This window comes from Stylophora pistillata, chromosome 13, assembly GCF_964205215.1.
Source record: "Stylophora pistillata chromosome 13, jaStyPist1.2, whole genome shotgun sequence".
Lineage (NCBI taxonomy): Eukaryota > Metazoa > Cnidaria > Anthozoa > Scleractinia > Pocilloporidae > Stylophora > Stylophora pistillata.
Window position 1 is genome coordinate 21,352,684 of NC_142531.1, and position 25,159 is coordinate 21,377,842.

At 36.6% G+C, this 25,159-nt stretch overlaps 2 protein-coding genes across 5 annotated transcripts in view; both read left to right on the forward strand.

Annotated features, from left to right (window-relative positions):
• Positions 1–1,322: 1,322 nt before the first annotated feature.
• Positions 1,323–25,159, forward strand: part of LOC111320080 (uncharacterized) — a 38,785-nt gene continuing 14,948 nt past the window's right edge. The window contains exon 1 of one of the 4 annotated variants that reach the window (XM_088743954.1): positions 1,323–1,396. The gene's annotated coding sequence lies outside the window, so the exon portion shown is untranslated. Of the gene's footprint in view, positions 1,397–23,505; positions 23,604–25,159 lie in introns of those variants that run through there. The other 3 variants (XM_088743952.1, XM_088743953.1, XM_088743951.1) reach the window with 3 other exon arrangements.
• The window catches only part of LOC111329346 (uncharacterized), a 93,795-nt gene continuing 69,985 nt past the window's right edge, over positions 1,350–25,159 (forward strand). Inside the window, exons 1-2 of the mRNA XM_088743947.1 lie at positions 1,350–1,396; positions 23,512–23,603. The gene's annotated coding sequence lies outside the window, so the exon portion shown is untranslated. The remainder of the gene's footprint in view (positions 1,397–23,511; positions 23,604–25,159) is intronic.

The window sequence follows — 25,159 nt, forward strand, 5'->3', positions numbered from 1 at the left end:
TTTATATGGTTAATTAATAAAATTCTCTTACATTTTGACATAAAAAATGTAAATGAGACAAGTTCACACCGCAAATGCATGTGTAGAATAAATTATCCTAGGTTGGGTTCGTTCTTGGTATTTCTTATCATCGGGGTCAACTTAAGCCTAGGTTTTTTTTTCTACCAAAAAAAAAAAAAAAAAAAATCGGTTACCACAACAAAATGCCTTCTAAACATTTCTCTGTCTTCCTGAAAAGCAATGCAACCAGACCATTTAACCCTTTCCGCCGGCCTTAACCCTTTCACTCCCGAAATCTCGTTAGTAATTCTCTTTACTGTCTGTAGTACAATTCTCCTTATGTTAGTCCAGAGAGTTTGGTATCGGATCAACCCCTTGTGGATATTTGTCTTCATTCTCGTCCCACGTCTGCTTGATAGGAAATTCTGCCTTGGCCAACATAGCAGAGAAAGGGCTTAACATTGGCACACATATTTCCCATACTGACCTCTAAACATTTCTTAAGATGTCGACACGGAGAACATAATTTGTTTTACGATCAAAATCTCTTGAGTGAGCAGTCATTTCCTGTTTTCTCATTATCTAAGTGTTTAATTCAGTATTGTGATAATGTATGGAGAAATTAGATGCCAGTCACTCCTTAGGCTGCATAAAAGCACAAATTCGAGCGTATTTGACTGAAGCATTTGATGGTGTTTCGGGTATGATCAAAGATATATGGAACTATGCCTTTAAAATCACTTAATATTTCTGAAACAGACTTGGTTATTTAATTGCATAATTACATGTAATACTTTTGATTTGCATGCAGGTGCTGCACTTGATTTTTGTACCTGGAAGCAACAGATTGTTGCACTCGAAAGCAGTTTCACCATCGTCCATACACCTTCACCTTGCTATGTTTCTTGAAATTACTATGTAATCGCCTTTCAAGATTGAAATTTTTCGGACAAAAGACCTCAAATGTTTTACGGTTAAGATTCGCTTTTGTGGTAAATACATAGACCGCGACAAATAGGATTGACTGATCCATTCGCCGCTAAAAAGAAATTCAAAACTACCTCAGGTTCTTAGAAATGACTTATCTATGAGCTGCGTTTCATGGTTTGTCTAGATGTTTGCTTAATGGCTATCTCTCAAATGGAACTCAAATGAGAAATAACTGTAAATAGTTAAAGAGAAAAGAGAGGTTTGAGAGGAGGATCTTGAGATGACGAGAGGCTGGGACGAGACTGGTTGTTCCGTATGCGTGGTATAAGCCCAGTCCCAGCCCAGTCACATGTAAACTTTTAATTTTGTCTCCCCCTTACGCTTGTAGGGCTGCAAAAAAGGAGGATCAGATCACAAGAAGTCTATTGTGAAGTAAACGACTCTTCACCCGTCGACAAACCATCAGGTAAGAACTTTTCACTGAACGTTGAACGACAGAGTAACAATCCTGTTACCTGAGAAACAGAAAAAAATCAGCCAAAGGCAAGCTAGCAGTACCTATTCATTAGTGTTACCTTACAACTGTCAAACAATTTTCAGCCTAAAGCGCAAAACGATACGGGTAAATGCCAGGCGCTCAATAACAGCGGGTGTGACCGGCTGTCTACTGCCACCTATAAGGCATTTTACCGTCGTCTGATTATACCGCAGGCAAGCTAAGCGACCTCTCCTGTTATGGTTTCGCCGGCATAGCCGGCAATTTCATCATCGGCAGCCGCTTAAGGAAAAACACATCGAAACCCATAGATGCCAATTCCCAGCAGAGATCATACAGTTGGAAATATAAAGCTAATTCAAGTTGATTCTTCATGTGGTTCTTTGAGGTTCCGAGTCTTTCAAGTAAATTGCTTCAACTACCGCAGACGTTTCTCATCCCTCATCATTTTTGTTTGCGGTTATACCGTTGATTAGTTCGATGTGCATGAAACAGCCCTCGGCTATTCAGCACGAGTTCAGAATATGGGGTTATTTTCTCCGTCTTGACTCGCTCGATGACACCTATTGATTAAGTAATTTAATGCTTTAGAAGGTACACCATTTCCAGCGACAGTCCGGTGTCCTGGCGGATTTGGACCCCCCTAAAATTGGACCCCCGGTCCAAATCCGCTAGCGGATATAGACCCCCCGGTCCATATCCTCTAGGACCCCCAGAGTCCATATCCGCTTGCAGGTTTTTACCCCCCTCCGTGGATTTGGACCCCTTTAACAAAACTGAGTAAAAACATGACCATACATAATTTTCTAAGAGAAATAATAATAATTCAGAAAGTAGGCTTTCAACGGAATGTTTTTTCAGAAAGTAGGTTTATAAAGCAGATTTTTATTTTAAAACATATGCGTAGACGTTAACTTTTTCTCAGCATAGCGTCTCAATTTAAGATTTTCGTTAAATTAACCTGCAGCTGTAAGTTTGTTGTTTACCTCTGGAATGAAAACGAAACGTAAATTTTGACATTGTTTGTTTGTTTGTCAGTTGTCTTGAAAAAGTGTGAAATATAAAATAATAAAAACCGTTGAATGCGTCAAAGCTTCAATTATTGTTTGTTTTGCTTCTGTGAAATACCGATTGCTCGATTCTCGACTTTTCGAAACTTCCGATAACTCCAACCAAAAGCCTTTAGTCAACGCAATTTTTCAAAAAAAAGCTTTATTTCACAAAGGTTCGAAAAAATGGGGAATTCGCTGTCCGTGTTCCACAACTGATATGCGTTGCTCCGCCTACTTTGGTTTTATACGGTTGAACAATTTACTTCTTTATTAAAACATTAAAAAAACATTGCGTCATCGATGGAAATACAACTGGCTGAGTGCTACCAGACCCTAGCCACGGACAGGACCCTTGCTGTGGAACTGCCGCCTGCTCAAACACAGCAAGGAGGAGTGGACTGTGGCTTATATACCATTGCATTTGCGAACGAACTAGCGGATGGGAATGACCCGTCGGACGTTTCCTTCGATCAAGGAAAAATGCGCCAACATTTAGTTCAGTGCTTAGAGAAAGGACGTTTAGAAGCTTTTTCAAGACAGTTGAACACTGTTAGATTCAATAAGAGACAAACATGTGACATTGATCTATTTTGTTATTGCTCGATGCCCGAATGCTGGGACGACATGCTGCAGTGCGAGTTGTCTGAGGAATGGCTACACATGACCTGCGAGGGAGTCACTCCCTACAGAGCCACTCACCCCCGGAGGGTGAGTGGCTCTGTAGTGTTTGCAGACCACCAAAGTCGAAACGCGTTCGTTATTGTTAAATGTAGGCGTCACTTGAATAGTCCAGAGTATTGCAGACTTAACGAATGACTTAAGAACGCTAGAAAATGTTAAATGATCGTAAAAATTAGAAAATGCGAGTGTTTGTTAAGATATTGATGTTGATTTGCATTTATAAGTAAGCTGAGTTCCAACAGTTCACAATAGAAACGTTTTGACATATTGTAAAAGAGTAAAGTAAGAGTAGTAAGAGTATTAGTTTCGTTCTTGTTCAGCATTATACTGCGACGAAGTAGTTTTCACTATTATGACGTAACGAAGTAAAGTAATGCTAGTTTCATTCTTGTTCTTCCGGATTGTATTGCGACCAAATATTTTCGTACTAATGTTGCTTCGCATCAGAATAAGAAAGGATTTGTTATGAGTTTCAATAGTTCGAATCCAATAGTTTGTTGTCATTTAATTCATGCGTAGGCTATTCTACTAACTTAAATAAATGTGTCAGAAATGAAACGATATGTGCGCTTTTCTTGGTCAATTATAGTACGCAACCTTGTGTTGAAATTATAACGGACATCGCCTAAAAGCTTGCCGTTGGAAAAAGTTACGAAAAAGGAATGTTTAGTGGGGGGTCCAAATGCGCGGGGGGTCCAAATCCGCTGTGACACCGGTTTACTTTGGACAGACATGACATACCCCTGCACTTTTATCAACTAGACGACCAAAACTTTAACTGCGCAATAAAAGTTAAGTTCGTCAGTACAGTCGCACGCTACTAACTCTTAACTTTTACTCGAAGCAAACTCCAAAATTTATAATTGAATAGCAGATTGACAAAACAGTTTTACTCTAAAAATACTGTGACTCCACTCCAAGACTCAACTTCCGTCTTCGCAGTGAGGTTTACGAAATGTTTGCTGCTAAATCAAAGTAAATCGAACGACATAAATACTGGGGTAACTCGTGCGTGCGAGTAGCGACTAACAACAAACTTAGAATAATTCGAGAGTAACAATGGCAACTAAATGAACTCCTTTCTTGCCGAAACTTTCCTGCTGGAGTCAGGAGTAAAAAAAATCTACTACTTGTTTGTTTCTTTACCGAATTTATGAGCATAAATAGCGAACTCAAACCTGAAGGTTTGTTATTCACGTCTTCTGAAGCTTTACAAAATAACAATTAAACATTTACAAGATTTATCACTGGCCTTAACAAGACAACATGTTTGGTAGCTTAGTCTCTCAGGGGACGCGATTGATTGCAGTACACATTGAAGTGGGACTTTGACAAAGCGGCATTGTTTGAAACGTAGCGCAGTGTTGGTGATTAATTTATATTTGTTAATCTGCATCGCCCACTGATGGCTCCTCTTCAAATCACTGGCAGACTGCAAATCAGGAGGAAGTTTAGCTTTAATTGAAAAAAAGCTAAAATAACATAGCAAAATTCTACCTCACATCGAGGAGTTGTTTTTTTTCTTCTTTTTCGTCTAGTCAATTAATTGAAACTGATCTCGAGGTTTTTTCAAAGAACTTAAAGATTACAGAAAACTCGAGAACAAATTCTTTTGTTTCTTAAGCATTTTTCTAGAGGGATTTGAGTTTTCACCTCAATTCCACCTGTGATAAAGAGGGTTTCGTTAGCGATATGTTATGGTGCTTTGAAGGTGTAAAGCAGACTGTAAATGTATCATTAACATTCAATTGTTGTAGACCTTCAGCCGCTAATTAGAATTTTCCGCTCTTCTCAGTGGTCTGTAAGGATTTGCGGTTGACGATTTTGTTTTAGTGAACGATTAATTCCGAATCTAGAATAGGCTGTAATGTGTAATGCAGCTGAGAATATCTTGACAACAAGGCCGTAGAGAAAGTCTTCGAACATTTCAGGGTAAGCTAAGTTCGCTTATAGTTTTGACTGTTGTTATTCCGAGACACCGGTTGGAAAACGATATGAATTCAGAATAACGCACGCAAGTGTGGCTCATCATCTATATGTTATATGGCCCTTAAAAACGCTTAAAGCAAACTTGTGGATTTGAAGATCTCATACTTGAAGGGCACTAACGTTAGTCTGTAATAACGGTCTAGACCAGTAATTTGAAAAGAGGCCTATTTTTTCGGAAGGTTTCCTTATTCTGACATCAATTCCCCTAAAAGTAATCAATCTAACTAAAAAACCGACTAATTTAGTCGAATTACAAATTTTATGGACGGAAATGTTATTCAGAATGGACCGCTTTCGTTAACCTGTTATGTTCGAGTGGTATGCCTTGGAATACACCAAACAGACCTAAGTCGACGCGTCTAAGACGCTTTAGAGAAATTAATTTATCTTCACCTACCCTTTAGATGTTTATAGTTTGTTTGCACGTTAATGTACTTTAGTCATGATTTGCAAAAAAGACGAATGTGACGAAACTGATAATTATATATACAGATACTAGAGTCAGCGATCGTTCTCAGTGTAATACGCGGGATTAAACTGAAAAAGGAAGGATATTAAAACATTATGAAATATTGATTTTGATAATTCATGAAGTACTCAAGTTTACTGGTTTGCAAGGGAAATGTTTCACATTTTTTCAATTTGCTCTAATCTACACACTGGAAAGTTCTCTTTCTTTTCAACAATTCCTAGTCTCAAAACATAGTAATCGGTGTACAGTTCTTATTTTGTTTTTATTTTCTCTCAAAAGAGCAAGAGAAATTGAAATGATTCGATCTTCGCTTTACTTTTTGTGTTACTCAGTTTATAGTAGCCACGGCTTATGGCTTTATGTGCAGTTGAGTTCACCCGCGGAGGGCTCACAAAAGAAGCTGTACAGATGGTGAAAAATTATTCCTCCTCAATTGTCCCTTGCAACCCAAACACCTTATAAAAAAACTATTCAAACTCCATTTGTTTTTGCTTGGCCTTGGAGTCCCTTGCTGTATAAACAAAAACTACGATGATAGCATTAAACTATTGTTTTAAACAGGTTTTTTTCTTTCTTTTTTTTTTTTTTTTAATAATTTACATTTAATTTTCAGACCACTGGAAATCCTTCGTAAGGCAAGCATGGACGCAAACGTTTCGTAAAATTGTATTTTTTGTTTTTAATCTGTTAAAGTATTGTTTTTCGCAGGAAAAAAAAAGTTATCAATTTATCGTCAAAACACCGCAGAAATATGTACCTTGGCTAACAATAAAAGGTCTTAGAGGTGAAATCGCCAAAAAAGCTAATTAAGGTAAGATTTTCACAAAGATTTCAAATCGTTTTATCGACCCTTATGAAAACACACTTTGTCCATTGAGAAATTCTTTTTTTTTTTTAATGAGTTTTGGATCCACTTAGGAAATTGTGAGAGCGTTATTGAAGGCGCAATCACTTCACCGAATTGGAAATTGAGGGCGTCTTGCAATTTTTTTGTGCTCGCTCAAATTCCCCATGACTCCGCGATAGGCATTGGCCATTTCTTAATTTTATTCAAAGCAGCGTTCATTAGAAATTCACTCGGACTGGTGACATTACTGTGTTGTTCAGATCGAACTCGTTGATACACGGTATACCTCTTGGTAGAGTGAATTTTTTTTTTTTTTTGCATCGACTCTAGGTGAAAATATGAGGCGAACGCTCCAAAAGGTGAGTTCAAAATTAAGATTTTTGTCCACGAATCTCGGCGAATTCAATTTGAGTTGCTGTTGAAATTGAAATTTGCCAGTGTTAAATAATTAACGAATATTGTTTTCTTCGCGTAGCATTTTTTTCTGCGTATATTTTGCTGATAAGGGCAGATTTGTCGCCTGTACTTCTAAAAACAATTTGACTTTCGAAGCCGTGAGCAATGATCGATGTAATTCGACTACTTCTTCTGTTGTTTTTGTTCCCGTTAATGAAACAGATTGTATGTTTAGCCAAAGGCAATTTTCCCAATTCAACGCGTTTACAGACGAGTTCACAACTCGTCGTCGGCGTACACTGGTATATTTACTATTACATGTATCGAAAAAGAAATTTGCGGTGTACGTTTTGGTTAGTTTGGAGGACAAGGGCTTTTCTTCAGCTTTGATTTCCATTTAACTCAGCTGAGCATTAAAGAATTACTCCCACATGTTTAGTTTCACTACACGCTATCAAGAATTTTGCTTTCTTTATTGCAAACAGTGGAAAGAACAAAAATGTTCACCATGTGTTCAACATATATCTTTAACTGAATAAGGCGAAAACTTTGACGAGGCAAGCAGAGTTTTTCCTCAGGTTTTGAAATTAAAGAAACAAAATTGAATCAACATCCGATTTAAGGACGGGAGGCAGTGCTTAGAATTAACGATTTCTCACAACTTTTTATCCGGGGTTTGCACTTCTTGTAAGATTTAAGCGTGCTTTTGAATTATTTCCACATAATGCTGTTTTGAGGCGTTCCACATAAGTCGAGTTTTATTTGAGTCTCGACGCTTGCATCTCCCTTGAAAGGCAGGTGCACAAATATCTTTGTAACAAACAACAATGATCAACATACGAACTCTCTGCACAGTTGCAATAATTTCAATGATTAATCGGGAAGCAAACAACATGTAAAAAAAAATTCGCCCTTATATTCATCACAGTAAGACTCTGATAGGTCGAAACGTCTTGATTGGCACTGAGCAACGCTTCAACGCTTTAAGAGAGTCTGAGTTAGCGACGAGAAACACTTTGGTTAATTTTTTAATCGAGTATTAAATAACAGAGAGAGATCGTAAATATTTAAGTCAATTTAAGAATCTTAGTTGATTGGATCCGACAAATAACATCGCTAACATGACTTTTAAAGATAGCATCTTCCAAGACTTGTGGGTAGAATGATATAGTAAATATACATGTGTACTGCCAATTTCGTTTTCCACTCGTTTTTCGTGAATTTTTTTATTCCAAAAACAAATATTTAAACTGTATTTTATCGATATCATCTGCGTCTAAATGAAAGATTCAATATAAAAATTTGTAGATCTAACAAAATTATTCGTACTTTGACTTCCAAAATGGCCACTCTATCGGAGTTCCGAAAAAATCCACTTCAAAATTGAAGATACAGGCAATTTGCGGGGTAAAAATGAATTTTTTTGCGAAAGTAAAATCTATTTTCATATATTTTTTTGTAAATCAAAGACTTCACACATATCCATTTTTTTTTAAAGCAACAGAGGTTTTGTTCAGCTTGATCTGCACGAAATCGTCAAAATATATGTGTGAGTGAACGTCAGTTCTTGAATTTCACATATCTAATTTGTCTCAGTAAGTAAAGATAAATTCCAACTGTGGAAAGGTCAGCCCCAGGTCCCCAGGTCTCAGTTTCGGCTGGAAAGCTTTGTAAGGAGAGATAAAGAGACACTTGTTGTCACAGTTGAGTTTTATGTAAAGGAGGAACTAACCTTCGCAGCATGTGTGCGCGACCTTGGCATAATTTTTCAAAGCACAGTTTAGGTTTCGGCTCCAAACTTTGATAACAACCGTCATAACGAGCCACACTCGAATTAAACCTCTTGAATTAGTGTCAAGGTGAACAGCTGACTGAAGTTTGAAGGCTCTGCTCTTATCTCGAAAAACGCTAACTGATATAACAGATATCTAAATACCACCTGTCTTATTTTGAAGCAATGAAATTCTTCGTTAATTGTGAAAAGTCACGGTTAGCTAAAATTATTTTTACCAAAGTCTAAAAATATTTTTCTTTCAGGAAACTCCGCTCGCTGACGTGTACGTTGACAAAAAAAAAGGATTACTTCGAAGTACAATGCTGAAAAAAAAAAACTGACACTTATTTACAAATTATTACTGAGGAACAGATTTCCAAAGTTTAAGTTTTGAATTTAGTGAAGATGAGGAAATTTATTCGAGTCAGCTCTCTCTCATCTGAATTGAGCTTTTATTTGCATTAGCGAGGGTAAGATGTACTGCAGATGACATATTTTGGAAAACGATAACTAAATAAAAGATTCATGAATAATAATAAAAAAAACCATAGTTTTTATTTTCCCGTTAGTTGGACCTTCTTTCATGACAAACCAGAAGAATATGTATGGGGAAAGAATTCGCAAAGGTATTAGTAGTAAATAGCGGAAAATTATGCAGAATCGCAAGCGTGAGAGAAAGAGAAAATCCACATTTCCTGATAAGGAAATGAGACTGCCGTCTGGTACTTTACCAGACGGAGCTATAGAATATTCGTGAGAACTCTTAAGTGAGCTAAGTCATTTCATGATTATAGAACCAGGTATGCAACAAGCGTCCTACTTAACAAATGGTAAACGCTAAATTGACCAATCAGAGCGCGCGCTTTACTTTGGTTATGTTATAAACGCTGTTAGGGTGAGTGAATGACCCCGTGGGCGTCGATTTATACTTAAATACTAACCAAACTATGGGAGACTCAAGGTTAAACTCAGCTACCATACCAAGTAGGTGTGATAAATACGCTACCTTCATCTGTGAATAAATGTCGATATGATGCTGGCTTCGCGCAAGGATGGAAATGATAACGACTAAAATGAGGGATGATAACTATTTTTAGTTTATACCTGTAGCATAGACGTACTCATTGTTTAACGTCATTGTATTTTTCAAATAATCACATTTCCCAAATAACCATTCGTCGACTTAGAAACGACAGGTGACTTGTTGACAGCGAAAATTATGTTTGACATTCAAAAAACTTTAAAAGTATATCAGATTCTTGCAACAATGGCCGCGTACAACTCAGTTCTCGGGGCAACATCACTTGAAATCTCTTGCAGAATGCGTGGACTGTCATTCCGAATGGTCATCCAAATCAGTTAGAGTAAGTCCTCTTTTGTATATGAATATCAGTTAGTGTTTCATTGTTAAAATGTTTCTAATTTTCGGGTAAAAAAGGTTGAGTTTTTCATCATTAATGAATACCTATCATATGGGTACAAAGGAGATGGAGTCCAAATTTTTCCAGCGGCATTTTTTTTGAGAAGGATAATGTAAAAATAATTTACTTTATTTATGTCCATTCTATATACAGTTAAACTGTACGCCTAAAGATGTAGGTTTGCCACGTTGTCCTCAAAAAACCAATCATTTGAACGTCTTATATCCTCATTTTTGCTCGATCGAGTAAAGCAGTTTGTTTGCCACAAAGGAGATTGAACAACTCCAGCAATTTTTAATTAACCTCGTATAATTACCGAATATCTAGGCCTTCGACAGTTTTTAGATATATCTTAATTGCGATGAAATTGAAAGTATTGATAGGGTTTACTTCACGAACAAATTTACCGGTGACAACAACATTTAAAGACAAATATTTGCACATCTTTTGAGTTCTGCTTTGAAATTGTACGCCTAGGGAATAATTCAAAAGTTTAGCCTAATGAGCGAAACAAAACAGGCCATTGTTTAGCACCCATTAGCTTTCAAAGTAGTTGTGTTATATTCAAACGAAAGGCATGCTTGATGCTTGCAGCGGCAAATCGGTAACCATGTCACCACTGCTGTCTAGCAAATAAAGTCGAGTTCAATTTTTTCGTGTTTCCCTCGAAAGACTAAAAAACAAGGTCGTCACGATTATGAATTAATTCAGATGTTGTCGGTGGATAAGGCAAACTTCTACTACCAAGCGTTCTCTCAAGCTAACAGCACGGTAAATAATCTTAGGAGAGTCTTAGAACGAGTAACTTGGTCGAAATTTTTAGCTAATGGTCGGGATGAAAATGAGATTGAGCGATCCTCTAGCGGAAAAAATTACCTGTAAAATTGTATAGTAGTTATTTTGTCGGAGCACCTGTGTCTACCAATTCTGTTTTATGTTTTGATGATTTTGAGACCTCTTTTTGTCACAGGCAGGTGTCCAATGGGCTCCCCGAAATTCCCCGGCTAGTTTAAATTGTTACATTGAGAAAAGTGCTTATTAATATTCAAAATAGGCTTTTCTTAAAAATAATATCTGAAATTTCAATATGTATAAGTAGGGAAAAATATTAAGCGAAAAGAAATATCGTGGCTTGCAAAGGAAGTACTCAAGAGAAGTGTCATGAAAATATAGTTCAAGAGATATATTACTTAAAATTTTTAATCTACAAAATTTTCAATTTTATAGACATTTGTATTTCTGGAGACTAATCAAATTAGGCAACTCTGACAAGTTGCAATGTCTCGACCGGAAGGCGCCACTTTTCAGGGAAAATGAAACTTTTTCAGACAACACGATGTGGTGTTTATTTTTTTTGCTGCAATAAATTCGCTGTTAATTTTATAATTCAGAGGGTTTAGATTTAAGAAAATATTTTGGTTACATGATCACGACGAACATATTAGTTAATTCATCTTCAACCTGTTAAAAGCAATTACTAAAAGGGTGCGAATGATCTGTCGCTAAAGTTTAATTAAGACAATTTATTCGTAACACGTAAAGCGAAATATTCTTAGTAATGGCTAATTTTTAAAGTGGGTGTATTAGGTATGTTTTTCTTTCAAGGAAGAAGGGAATATCCAAACCCTTAATCTTTTGAAATGAAGTTCGTTTTCTTGATTGCTCTGTTTTAAAGTGCCTATGACATGAATTTTCTTTCTCGGTTTTTTCTTAGCTTGATGCATATAAAAACGGTTCTAACCTTCAATCGGCGGAAACGTTTTCAAGCCTGCATTTTTGTGCTCTAAAAAGTACTAATTTGTGGTGAAAATTTTTTTGGGGTCTGGGACCTAGTTCAACCCTTGCGACAGCCTCGTGACGTAATTTTGTGTGCACAAAACACCAAGTTGCGGAACGTGTGGAGATGAGAGGCGAGTCATTCATTCATTCATTTGAACGAGTGTCATTCTGCTGATTCTGTAGATTATAGAATCACTATTTTCGCCGCACTGTCATCCATGTTGGTTTCGATGGCTGTACATAACTTGACGTCACGAAAGAAAATCACGAGACGGTTAGGCCGCGCGGAAGAGGGGACAATTTCGTTCGCAGATAGCGCGTGTTTTGAACTTAAAAAAAGGGGTTTGAAGACATTTCCGGCCGGATTAAAGGTTATAATCGTTTTTTATATGCATCAAGCTGAGAAAAACCGAGAAAAAATTCCTGTCATAGGCACTTTAAGAACACTCCGCTAAACTACCAATGATAAACAGGCAATCTTCTAAGAAGATGAAAAAAAAAAATAAAATAAAATAAACACAAAACACAAAACAAAACACAAAAAAAAACAAAAACGGACGACATGTGACCATAGCAGTTGTAAGCTCATCGATAAAAGCATTTACCGTGAAGGACAATTTAGCTCAAGTTGTTATGCAGTAAGCTACTACCTTTTTTTCCTACAGTAAAGATTCATTTGTGAAGAAAATGCAATATTTTGGTCCAAATGGATAGGAGAGTTTGTTGAGCAAATTTGTTCTCGAGTTCTTTTACAAGAATAAAAACCTTACAGCCAAATCTACTAGAATTCGTAGAAATTGCTGGACTCTGTAATCATACAAATATTTTTGAAATCACTTGCAAACGAATGACTCCAGTTGTACTGGGGGGAGGGGATGGGGTGTTTTTTGTGAGATAGTTTACCATGGTAACAAGACTTTAAAAAGCTGTTCAGTGATTCCAACCTTCCCCTACATTGTCAATCTACGATACCTCATCAATTCAACCTTAGCTATAGTAAGGTCGGAAAACTCTTAAAAGTAAGGGCAAAGTGTGAATTTTCATTCCATAATAAAACCCAACAATTGGATAGCTACCACATTTTAATGCTTCGAAATGTTTCTTGCACGTATTTTACTAAGCTTGTATTTTGTCGTCGACCTTTTGGACAGAAGGGCGGAGGTCTCCGAGTGCAGTCATGCGAATAGATTCTTTCAAATCAATTCGCATTTGGTTTGTTTGACCTATTCCTGATAATTGATTGTTAAACATTTGATTTGGCTACGTTGATTAGGCGTCTTGTTGGACTGTTTCCTCGATTCTGTCTCCTCGTGTGCTTTAACACTTTTAAACCACGCAATTGTTAAAGAACCCATTCACTGACCTTTTCCTGTGTCTTGAATTAGACCCTGTATCGAAAATATGCCGCTAAAACGTCGCACACTTTTCTTAACGTTTTGCGCGACTAATTTCTATAAAACGTTGTCAAGCTTTTAAAATATTCCTCTTATCTCGTCACAAACGCATTGTAAAAATTTTTTTTCGTTTGCATAGAGACTATTGTGACTAATTTTAAACCATATAGATTGTTGTTCGAGTTAATTTTGTCTATAGAATACATTTCGCGATCGATTGCCTGTGGTGTTTCATTACCTAAATACTCCATATTTTGAAAGTTCTCTCGAAGTAGCATATTTGAACCAGTCGTGAATTGCAAAACGCTTTTAACGAAAAGCTCAATTGTCAGCCTCACTGAAGGTTTAAATAGATGCTTATGTTATTTGTCATCATATTTAATGGTTTTCAATTTTTATTAGGTGTTCAAATCTATTTTGGTGTCTGGTAGATTTCTTAATAAAAGTTACCGCGCTTTATCCAAACACTGGCCACCGTTGTCACAAAATTATCTTTCCTCAAACCCGTTTCTTGCAATGGATACCAATGGCTGAAGTCATTAAAAAAAAATCCGATTTTCATTTCGCTATATTTTAAATCAGGCTAATTTCTGCCACACTGCTCATAGTCAGTGACGGGTTAAATTCATAGAATGAAAGGTCCTAAAACAATCATCTATCTCTTTAAACTGCAGACAAAATATTATATGTTATGTTGCTACTTTATCTTCAGTTATGAAATTCTGGTACAATTAAATACTGAACACCGATAAGGAATACTTGGTTTTTCTATTTGAACTCCCTCTTTTAGGAAGTAAGTGCAAATTTGGAACAAAAAGACACAAACTGTTCAAGAATTAAAGAAGAAGGAAAAAATAAAAGTATGAATTTTATTGTCTTACTAAACATAAAATAACATAAAATGCATAAATTTTTACTGAGAAATAAGGCAGATTAGAGCAGAAACATACTAAACCAACAAAAAAAAAATTTAAAGTGTGGATTTTCAAAACACCTATGGAAAGAAAATATAAAATGTTATAATATGACCTGAGTAAATCTTAGTTTTGTAAAATATCTGACTCTACAGATAATGACATAAATTTTCTTTATATTTAGTTTTGCTTTCTGTTCTGCATATTGGAATAATCTAGAAAACCTCTTCAGAAAATCATTTTCACAATTCAAGAGATGAATTAGGGAATCGATAACACCGTGAGCGGCTTGCGTCAAACGGAAAAGTGTCAAATGTCTGTCAAAACGAAACAATTTTAAATGGAAAAGATGCCGAAATGTTTAATTAAGGCAGCTTACTCTATTGTGCTTTAAAGTTCGCCTAAACTTGCTGCAATTAGCTAAGGACCCACAGTCTTAATTAGCATCCCACAAGGATCTTCACAAAAACGTCTAGCTCGAGAGACAAAAATTTTCAAAGATAATTTCCCAAACGTTTTCCTCAGATGCAAAAGGACGCTGGGAACCCAAACGGTAAGCATAAAGCGGTATTTCCTTCATTCTTCAAGCGGTGTACAGAGTCATTAAGAAGGTAATGGGCGATTAGCTAACCATACAAGAGCAAATAAGGTAGAGTACCAAGATCTTTTCCGCAAGCACTCGCGAGAGATGGATCTCATTTGGAGTACCACACAAGAAATTAACTGCTTATATTTACCTTAAGTTGGTCGACTATCATGACCCTCAAGGCTGTAAAAAGCAACACATTCTAAATAAATTTTGATTCAAGTTGATTTCCTCGCAAGTAATATTTAACTTTGCATATGAAAATCACCATAACTATAGTTTAGATTCGTACTTTATATGATGCCGTTAGGCATTGAAGTTTCCTGGATGAGAAACTTCCGAAAACTTTAGTGGCCGTTTCAATTTACTTAACCTCCTTCTAAGATCAGTATTTACATAAAAGGCTTATAGATTCCAAATTTGTCCCCCGTGAAGCTCGAAACGGATAGGGTATATTATGCGCTGAGTCTTGAAACGAGGGACCATACTTTCATAAATTGATATTTACTGTTTCGCAACACTTTCCACAATGCTTTGTAATTGATCAAGACTTCGAAACTGCAATCATTTCCTTTTCCATGACCTCTTGTTGCTGTTTATATTCTCAACATAGTAAAAGAAAATTTAAAGACAGCAGGGAACTTGAAAACACTAACGATTAACATCGAAATGAAATTCTCACCGCCCAATGTGTGATCCAAATTTTTTTTATTGGTTTTTCCGTTTTGCATGTTTAGTGCCCATTTAATAAATAACTTTGAAAAAGAAAAATTTCGCTATTAAAATGCTTTATTTTGTGACATATTTGCTATTATTGTTTCTCGTTTATCGGAGTTTTTCTTCTAACTTGCTGCGATTTCAATTACGTGCAACTCGATTGGTTCAGCAGGACCTGCCCCTCGATTCCCTTAGAGGGATGCAGTGAAAACGCATTCTTAGCAAATTTCGAAATAGGGGGACATCAGTCGAACAAACATTAATTTAAAGAATTGATTGGACCATGGAGTAAGAAATTACAAGTCACATCTAATTTCTTTCATTGCTTAGACAAAATTGACTGACTCGTAACGGATATTCAATTTTCACGTCTAACATTTATCGAACTTAGCAAAAAAAACACTACTGTTCACTGTCCTAAAATGCTGTCAAAGTGCAGTCTCTTTATGGCCATAATTCCCATTCATTGTTTTTTTCATTAAACTTGAAAGTCATTTCTTTTATTATGGGTTGAAAAATTGAAGTTTCCTTTTGGGCTCGCAGACAAAAAAAAAAAAAAAATCTTGATGGCAATTTCCCGGTAGAGTCATTCGTTTTTAACTGAGGTAGATGGCTAATAAAGGGAAAACTAGCTTTCTAACGAATTTTCCGTGGAGGCAGATCGAGACTATAATCAAAAGAATATAATATCATTATCACTCATATTTACTTTCTGGGAAATATGCCCTTGCTCTGTTATGTCACTTGAAAATGTGAAGAAGTTGCAGGTGACTTTGTTTCTTCTCGGTGGCATGCTAATCTGTTTTCAATCCTTTGAAAGTCTAAAGCAATGAATGATATTCAGTAACGTTGTTTGAACTCTGATACAAGGGTTTAAAGCTCGTAAGTAATTTCTTGATGGACGTGGTGACGATTTTATTAGGTATATTATTTACAGTGAGTACATATGCAAATAAGAGCGTAGTGTTTATGGTTTTTTTTTCCTACTTCCCCGCGGCGAACTCCGCAAGGACCAATACTGTAACAGCAGAAAATCCCGCCAGCTTAAGGTGCCTGCTGTATTTAAGTTCAGAGCTGCCCCTATCAGTTGGCCCAATGTTCCGACTGTGCTAAATTTAAAATTATAGTGCTGCATGGCTCAAATTCGATCGCTCAAACTGAATTTTTGGGGAAATCAACTTCAATACTGGCTGAGGAAATTTGGTAAGTGTTATGATAATTTTTGGGGTGCACCATCCCTGCAACGAATGCTACTATTTCTTGCTGACAAATTACGTTACTTTCTTTCAAACGGCATACAAAGCTTAGCGAAATCAAGTTGAATTCTCTTGAAAGGGTGCGAATGGAGAGAGTGCGAATCGAGCTCTAGAGACTCATTAAAATGGGAACTACAACTTCCGCACTCAGTGTAACCCCCCTTTTTGAAGTTTAATTGAACTCTTTTGCCGTTTCGAAGGCGGCATAACGCATAATTATTACTTAATGCCTATAATGTTCAACTTTGAATCGTTCCTCCCCGCCAGAGCGCGGTGAGAACCCCAAGTAAAAACCAGCACGACCCGGAATAAAGTGCATGACGTTCTCACGTAGTTTGAAGTCTTATTGCAAGAGAGCAGAATTCTCTTGGACATGTTGTTTTTGTGATGTTTGACTTAAAGCGACCTAACGTTTCGAATGAAACCGCCAGGCAAATTTTTACCTCCCATAAAATCTTCCTAATGATTTGAACTAATATTTCTTAACGAATTGATTTCTTAAATACTAGGAGATGTCATATCAACACCAATGAACAGAAAGAAGCATAGGAAACTAGAAGTTTCTATCTCAATTACTCGTACTTTTAAGATTCAGTTGCCACGGTTTTCACAAAAATACCGCATTTATATCTCATTCAAACAAAATTGATTTTCGTCGGAAAGCTTTTATTATAAAGGGGATATATTGAGATAAAATTTCCCGAAAATTTTCTCGGATGTCAACGAGTGTTTGAAGCCTTAACAGTCCAAACTGTGGATGGTTAGATGCAATTTTTTATTGAAAAATCGTATTTCTAACATAATTTTCGAAAATGTTTATGAAGGAATAGAAAAATTTATTTTGTATACAGACACAATGAATAAGCCCTTTCCTATGTATAATTAATGTGGATTTTGTAGTAAACAAAACGTAAGCTTGGTCTTTCTTTGTATTAGTCGAAAATTGACGCGGCGCTTAGCGAAGAAGAGAATGTTTTTCATTGGTGGAATAGTTATTTTTTAATAAAACTATTATTTCTTACTTTATAAAACTTACCATGGTTTGAAGCTTAATAAGCTTCTCACCCCTTCAAATTGAAGACACGGTAACAAGCTGATTGCAACGAAAACAAATCTGGTGAAGTGTGATGAAATCGCTTGTGCTATTAGCGCAAAGCCACAGGTGAAAATCATTGTTGAGTCGAGCTATTATCTAAGGTCGCAAACAGATTCAAAAGATGTCAAAATACTCAAATTAGCAATTTTTTCGGATTATCAACAAGATCATTGTAGATAGTAATAGTGAAATGGTTTTATGAGACCGAAAATTGAGTGAAAAAGCTACTTTGTCAAGAATTACAAGGCTTAGCATCAAGCAATGCCGTTAGCTTGCCTTTAAGACCTTTAGGAAATAATTTATTTTATTTCTTTTATCGGGTCAATCTTAATTTCTATAGGAAGGGAATTTGAAATTGCGCAGTCGTATTGACTGTAAGGTGACTGCCTTTTGATGCTAGAACAATAGATATCTCATCCATTTTTCATGAAAATCATTTTCGAGCTAACTTAACACTTAATATTTCTTTGACGGAAACGGGTTATTTCAACTGCACTTTATTTGAATTGTATGGTCGCACAAGTGTTACTTTTAATTATCGAGTATTTCTTAGTATGATACTGTGCTTTGAAGCATTGTAAAAAATTCTCTTGGCACATTTGACTTACCAAGTGTTTTTACTTCCCGCTCCGAAATTGATAATGTTCTCAATAACCTGATTTAAAGATTCTCAGTATCACTTCTATGAATTTATCAGTCATCAAACTCTCGACTATCGTTAAGAAGCAAAGAAAATATTGTTAACAAGATGTAAATCTTAATGTCGCCCGGAGATTTGAATCTAAACTGTAGTTAATCCACCAACTTCCATTTTTTTTTGTTTTTTTTTTTCAATTATTAAGAATTGTCCACATTCCAAACTATCCAACCAAAATTTGTCCAAAAAACATCACTAATCACGTTCACGTAGTTTACAGGAGAGTTTCAAAGAAATATTCTCCACCTTGTTCAAGAAATTTAAATATTTTATCTCAAGCCCACTAAGCTAAGTGTTCTAAATGAATAATGAATTTAAACTAACTAATTAATTCTAGATTTTTCTCGTATCATACGGAAGAACTTGTTCTCGACTGTGATAGCAGGTGATTCACGTTTGTACACTCTCGTTATTTCGAAATAGCTTCAAATTGTGGAAGTTTTTTCTCTAGCTGAGGATCAGCTTAAATGAGAAAAAGGAACTTGTTTCGCAACTTAAACTTTGATCGCTATAGTAATCTGTTTGTCAAATTCTACTAAGACCTTAAATTGCGGTTAGCTGTTTTTGTGGTTTGTCACAGTTTTGTTTACAACCTAACGAAAATTCAAAGTCCTCAGTCCTTTTTTTTATAACTGAAGGGCCTCAGAAAGCACTAGAGAATTTATGGAAAAGTATTGAGGCAGACGTTTGGAAAGTTGTTGACAATTTTCGTCTGATCTTCAGAACACTCCACTCATCAGCAGGTAGGTCTAGAAATAATTCAAAATTGGCGAGGTATGCACTTATTTTTTCTGTCTTTCCTCTCAGCGAAAAACCCTTGGTGGATATGTTATATAAACTTCGCCCATGCCTCTTTTTGAGCGTAAGTAAGAAGCAAACTGGTATCTATATCTGCAGCAGCTGTGTAGGAGCGATTGTCTGGTGTAAAAAGCGAAAGGGTTCACTTCAGCAAAGATAAAGTTTGTAACAGGGCTGGTTCTTTTAAACAAAGTTTAGCCGTTGTGTAACAAAACTACGCCCTATGTTATCTTGAATTTAGCTGAATCTTTAACCTGAACATTTATTTTTGCGAACAGTGTCAAGAGCGCTGACAGTGGAATGACTTTTATTCAATGAAAATTAACCTCTTATAGAGAATATATACGGGCCACTGCTTGCGTTTAAATAAGCGCCCTGTGTGTTTAGTTTGTGCGGCATAAGAAATAGGCCACAAATTGTGTTGGTTAGTAATTGCCACTGGCAAATTGACATGATCGAGAAAGATTTTCGAGTGTTTTCCGAATCTTAAAGATAGCTCAATATACTGATAAACCAATGAAAAGGAAGTACGCGCTTGAAACACATACCAAACGAAATTTAAATGACCAATCGGAGGGCGCGGTATAACAATAATTTTCACATAGAGAAAAATTTCATATATTTCATGTCATTTGGTGAAAGGCACTCAAGTGCTGTAAAGCTGTTGCTTTAAATTAAGAACTTTAATGGGCTTCCTGAGTTGATCGAAAGTGATTGTAAGTCTTTTGCAGTTAAGGAACCAATTGTTAAGTTACTTTTGGTGTAATTTCGTAGTTCATTTGGTCATTTATATCCAATCTTCTTAGTACGTAAGTGTCATTCTATGAGAACAGAATTCCACTTTAAATTTTTTTGGTGATGTTTGAATTTAAGTGACCCAGCATTTGGAATCAAACCACCACGCCGTGAAATCTTGAACTTTGTACAAGATGCCTCCATTTTTTAAAATAACCATACATACATACATGTATACATACATAGGTTCTTTGACCACTCCCCATAGGGGCTTTTCAGGGCCAACACCCACCTATCCCACCCAGGGGAGGACATCCACTACACAGTAATCCAGTGCGTGGGAAATTAACGTCTCCTACCCCTAACACTGCAGAAGACGGGGCCTACAGTTTATTCGTCCTTATCCGAGAAGACTAGAATGCCTATCCATTTTTTGATTATAGAAAGGTAGCAAATTCTCCTCACTTATTTTAAGACCGTGACTATTGGTCCGGCTGAGGCTCGAACCCTCGACCTCCCGCACAACAAACTCCGGCGCTCTAACCAATTGATCTAACCGGGAGGCGGTTAACTGTAATTTCGTAAGAGACTAATATATTCTCTAGTACATTTGCAAGCCCTAACAGAAGGCTTGTTTTTAATATTTCGATGACTTTCGTAGAGGTTAGAAATGCTCTAAAATTTTTGGCTATGGCCTTTGCAAGTTATTTTGTTTTCAGAAGTACTTTTTTGTGTATCTAATGGAAACGGTAACTTTTGAATACTTCGTCATGACTATTTTAAAGTATCAAGGTATTGCAACTTGGCATAAGAAGCCTTCACGTTGTCGCGTGAAAATTAAAAGTCATTCATGAAATTGAATAGGAAAGAAAGGGTCTGTAATTACGATCAAAAGGGGAATACTGAGGATAATGCATAAATGTAATTTTATAGGCGTAATTGAAGTAAACACTTTCATCTGTGTGAAACTCCTTTGGTGCTTCTATGCGAATTAAATATGTGATGGAGTGACAAAAGAAAATCTGTTGTGTCTTGCCTTATCCAACGCCAATTGATTACTTACGAAATGGTGGCGAAGTCTCGCTATTTATATATGAAAACCAAGAATACTATTTCGGTTCGATTCATAACTTTTGAAGTTAAATATAAGTTAGTTATAATGCATTCCTGTGTGTTATCAACTCAGTGGTGTTAGAAAGACTTGTCATTGATTTCTTTGATCCACAATCTAGCCGCTGCATACTGTGAACATTCAAGCCGTGCTGTGAACATGAGGATACAGTGGTCATATTAAAATTATATCTCCAAATACTCTAGGGGTGCGCATTCTTGGTTTAGAGGAAGGGAAATAAATCATGGATCTAATATCAGTTTAGCACACACAACCCACAATTCCTCTATTCGCTCCGACGAAGGGCTAACGCTCGAAACGTCAGCTTTTATAATCGTAACGGTGGCCAATTTAGCATTCCAACTTTGTTGATATATTGAAATTATTTTGTTTCCCCCACCGACGCAGCCCCAAACAGTTTCTTTAGAAACTAGCAGCCTTTATTCAGTTTACTTTAGTTTGGTTTTTCATTCTTTCAAAGTCGCTTAAACTGAGAATGGTGATGACGAACGCGTCTTTGTCACCTATTGTTCTAAGTCAATAAAAAAAAAAACCGATGCTAACACGCAAAAAAGGTGCGGTCATCATTAAAACGCGCGGCCAAAACCGGATTCTGCAGTTCCCAATACTTTCTACCTTTAAACTTGGATAGAGCGCTGGACTGTTGTGCGGGAGGTCGAGGGTTCGAGCCCCGGCCGGACCAACACTCAGGGTCTTAAAATAATTGAGAAGAATTTGCTACCTTTCTATAACATCAAGAAATGGTTAGATATTCTAGTCTTCTCGGATAGGGACGAATAAATAGAGGTCCCGTCTCCTGTAGAGTTAGGGGCAGGAGAAGTTAATTTTCCACGCACGAGATTACTGTGTGATGGATGTCCTCTCCTGGGGTGGGATGGGATGGGTGGGTTTACTGGGCCCGCAGTAATTGGCGCAAGCTGTTGCGGCGTCCCTGCCTGTCGGCGAAGTTATTAAATTAAATTAAATTAAATTAAACTTAACAAATGGAAGGTATTGTCAAATCTTGACGTCAGTTTAATACTGAAGATTTTTGAAGCGGAGATGCGATTGAAACTGAAACAGCTTGGAAATGTAAACTGCATGGCTATTTTTGTTGAAGCTTTACCATTACGCAGTAAAGAAGAAAATTCGCTACTTATATAAGACATAAATTGATGCAAAACATATGCTTAGAAGAATTTGTCAAATTCCAGCACGAATACAGTAGGCTAGACTTGGCGCAATTTTTGCTTTTGAAATGAACAGCTTAAATCCTTCAACTGGAGCACATCAATCCTTTTTTTCTTCTTATTAAAATGATATTGCCAGAATCCAACATAATACTCGGTCAAAATTTCACTCCAATTTCTTTCATCTAATAGCGCTTTGCTCGTCAACAAAGTTATTTGAGTCCATATCTTGTCTAACATCTGACCATACCTTTTCAAGACAGAAGTTTCTAATAACGATCGATGAAAACCCATTGAAAACTGAGAAATAACTGGCAAGAGTCCCAATATTCCATGGAAATAGTTAGGGAAATTTGAGCATTTTAATCGATTTTGCACATGCCGACCTCGAGACCTTGAAAACCAACAGATCAGAAATAGTTGTCAGACCTGCGACTAAACTTTGGAGGTGTCGTAGAATTTGGATGAAACGGTCAAAATTGTTTCAAACGACGATAACTGCTTTACAAGAAATTCACTCCATCAATAGATTTATTTGTCTTATCTAAGTAGATAATCAAATACAATTCGAATTAATTGAAATATTTGAGCCAAATATTTGGAAGGCCTACTTCAGATAAGACATTTGATATCTTTATGATTGACTTCTGGAAAGGTTTATTATTTGTCAACAGCAATTGAAACCAATTGTGTACAGCTAGAATAATTGCATACTTAGAGCGTGTATCAGTTGCAATAAATATTCTGTATTCTAATGAAACAAAACTTGGTCGAAAGATTTGTAGCGTTACCTACTGACCAAGTAAACTTGATGGGTTTCTCTTCATTCACTCCGTATCGATTATTTGTTTGTTTTCTGATTTGGCTAAACCGAACTCAGTCACTCATCAATACAAAATGCGATCACCAGGCTGTTTTCTGCATGTCGCATTTACGTCATATCAATAAATAAAGGCTGATAGTTTCTAAAGAAACTGTTTGGGGCTGCATCGGTGGGGGTAACGAAATGTATATCCAAATTATTACGTCATATCAACTTGGACATTACTTCTTTTATTACCAGATTACCTCTACCCTTGTTCTGCTAGCAAACAAAGCTCTCCTTTCAGAACTCCCGTATGGAAGCTTCATTTGACAAATCCAAATCCTCTCACTGAATCCTTTTGCTTTTAATCCGTAGAGCAAATTTTGAACCAAGGGGTTAGCCCTGCTGAATCGTCAACTAAAGCTGCTGACGGACCCTTGAGGGCAGTTAATTGATCAAGTTACTCTGTAAGTGGAAGTAGTTAGGAAACACCTCTAGATATACGTTTATTTATGTTGGCATCATTTTGATCACATCTGAGATGTTAACAGCCTCCCGAAAGTAGATTGTACGCCATTCGAAATAGCCAAAAATGATATGCATGTCAAATGTACTCATCGGCTTTGGAGAAAGCTGTCAGTTTTACAGAGCGGATGAGTTGAGACTATTATCTGTCAATCTGATACCTCATTTTTCTACTCAATCGCACCAAAACCTGCTACTTTGATCTCATTGTTCATAAAATTAAAATGATCGAGGACAGAGTGGGGCTATTTGAGTTTGGCTGAAAAATAATATGACCTTTTCAAGAAAACGGTAGGTTGCAGATTCAAAATGTATTTACAAACGGCTGGTGAATCTTCCCAGACATTGAGGTCATCGTTCGTCAAAGCTTAACAGCATTGGCGTGGCTGTTGATATGTAAACTTCCTTTCTCTTTCGCTCTGTCATTGGAAGAATACTTGTTACCTAAGCGTTTTTTCATTTGCCTGAAGTGCTAGGGATTATTGTTTCTAGATATGGAGTGAAAATTGACCGGCTCAATCCACCGATCCTAGGACGTGCATGTGCACATTTTCTATTTAACAAATGGTAAACACCACAGCGTACACTATTGACTTATGGATGCACGAGGGAGGTTGCTAAGCACGAAAGAAGCGTAAGAGTCGCTCGAGGCGATAGCCGAGAGCGACTCTAGCTTCTTGAGTGCTTAGCAAACCTCCCAAGTGCATCCATAATTCAATAGTGTACGCTGTGATGTTTACCATTTGTTTTATAACATAACATTGATACATTGTAGCTAAAGAGTTCCCTTTTATTTAACAAATCTTACGCGACCGTAAAAAAATCTTACGCGCACGTAAAAATAGTCTTTGCATTTGCTCACGTCAGCAGCGTACACCCATGGGCAAATGGGGGACGCTAAATTGACCAATCAGAGCGCACGCTTTACTTTGGTTATGTTATAATAGCAGTTCAATTAACTCTTAGAAACTAATTCAAATTTCAAGGAGAATACTTCACTGAAAATAAGCCGTGACCATTTCCTTTCTTCTGCTGACGTTAGGCCCAAATGTGAAACAGACAGTCTGACAAAAATAATCACACAGCACGAAGTCAAACCTCCCATAGTACACTTAAATCGACGGGAACTTTCGATGATCAAATGCGATAAATTATAAATCCACCAAAATTCGTGCAGATACCTCTGAGTAGCTGTTAATTCGACCACAAGGATTATAAAGATAAAACCAATTTGGAAAGTAACACTTTAAGTCAGTTATGCTTGAATAGATCGTGTATAATAATCTGATGTTCAAGTAATAATAATGTGTAAGATAGTTTTCACAACAGCTTACTATATGTCTCTCTCGAACGTAAGCAATTGACAACATACGCTTTAACTGATTTCCTGCTCCTAAAAGAGAGTCTGTTTTCAAGCAAGCCACACCATAATTAGTCACAGTCTACTAAAATGAAGGATTCAGAAAAGATTAGATAAAAATCTGATAGTTTGACCACT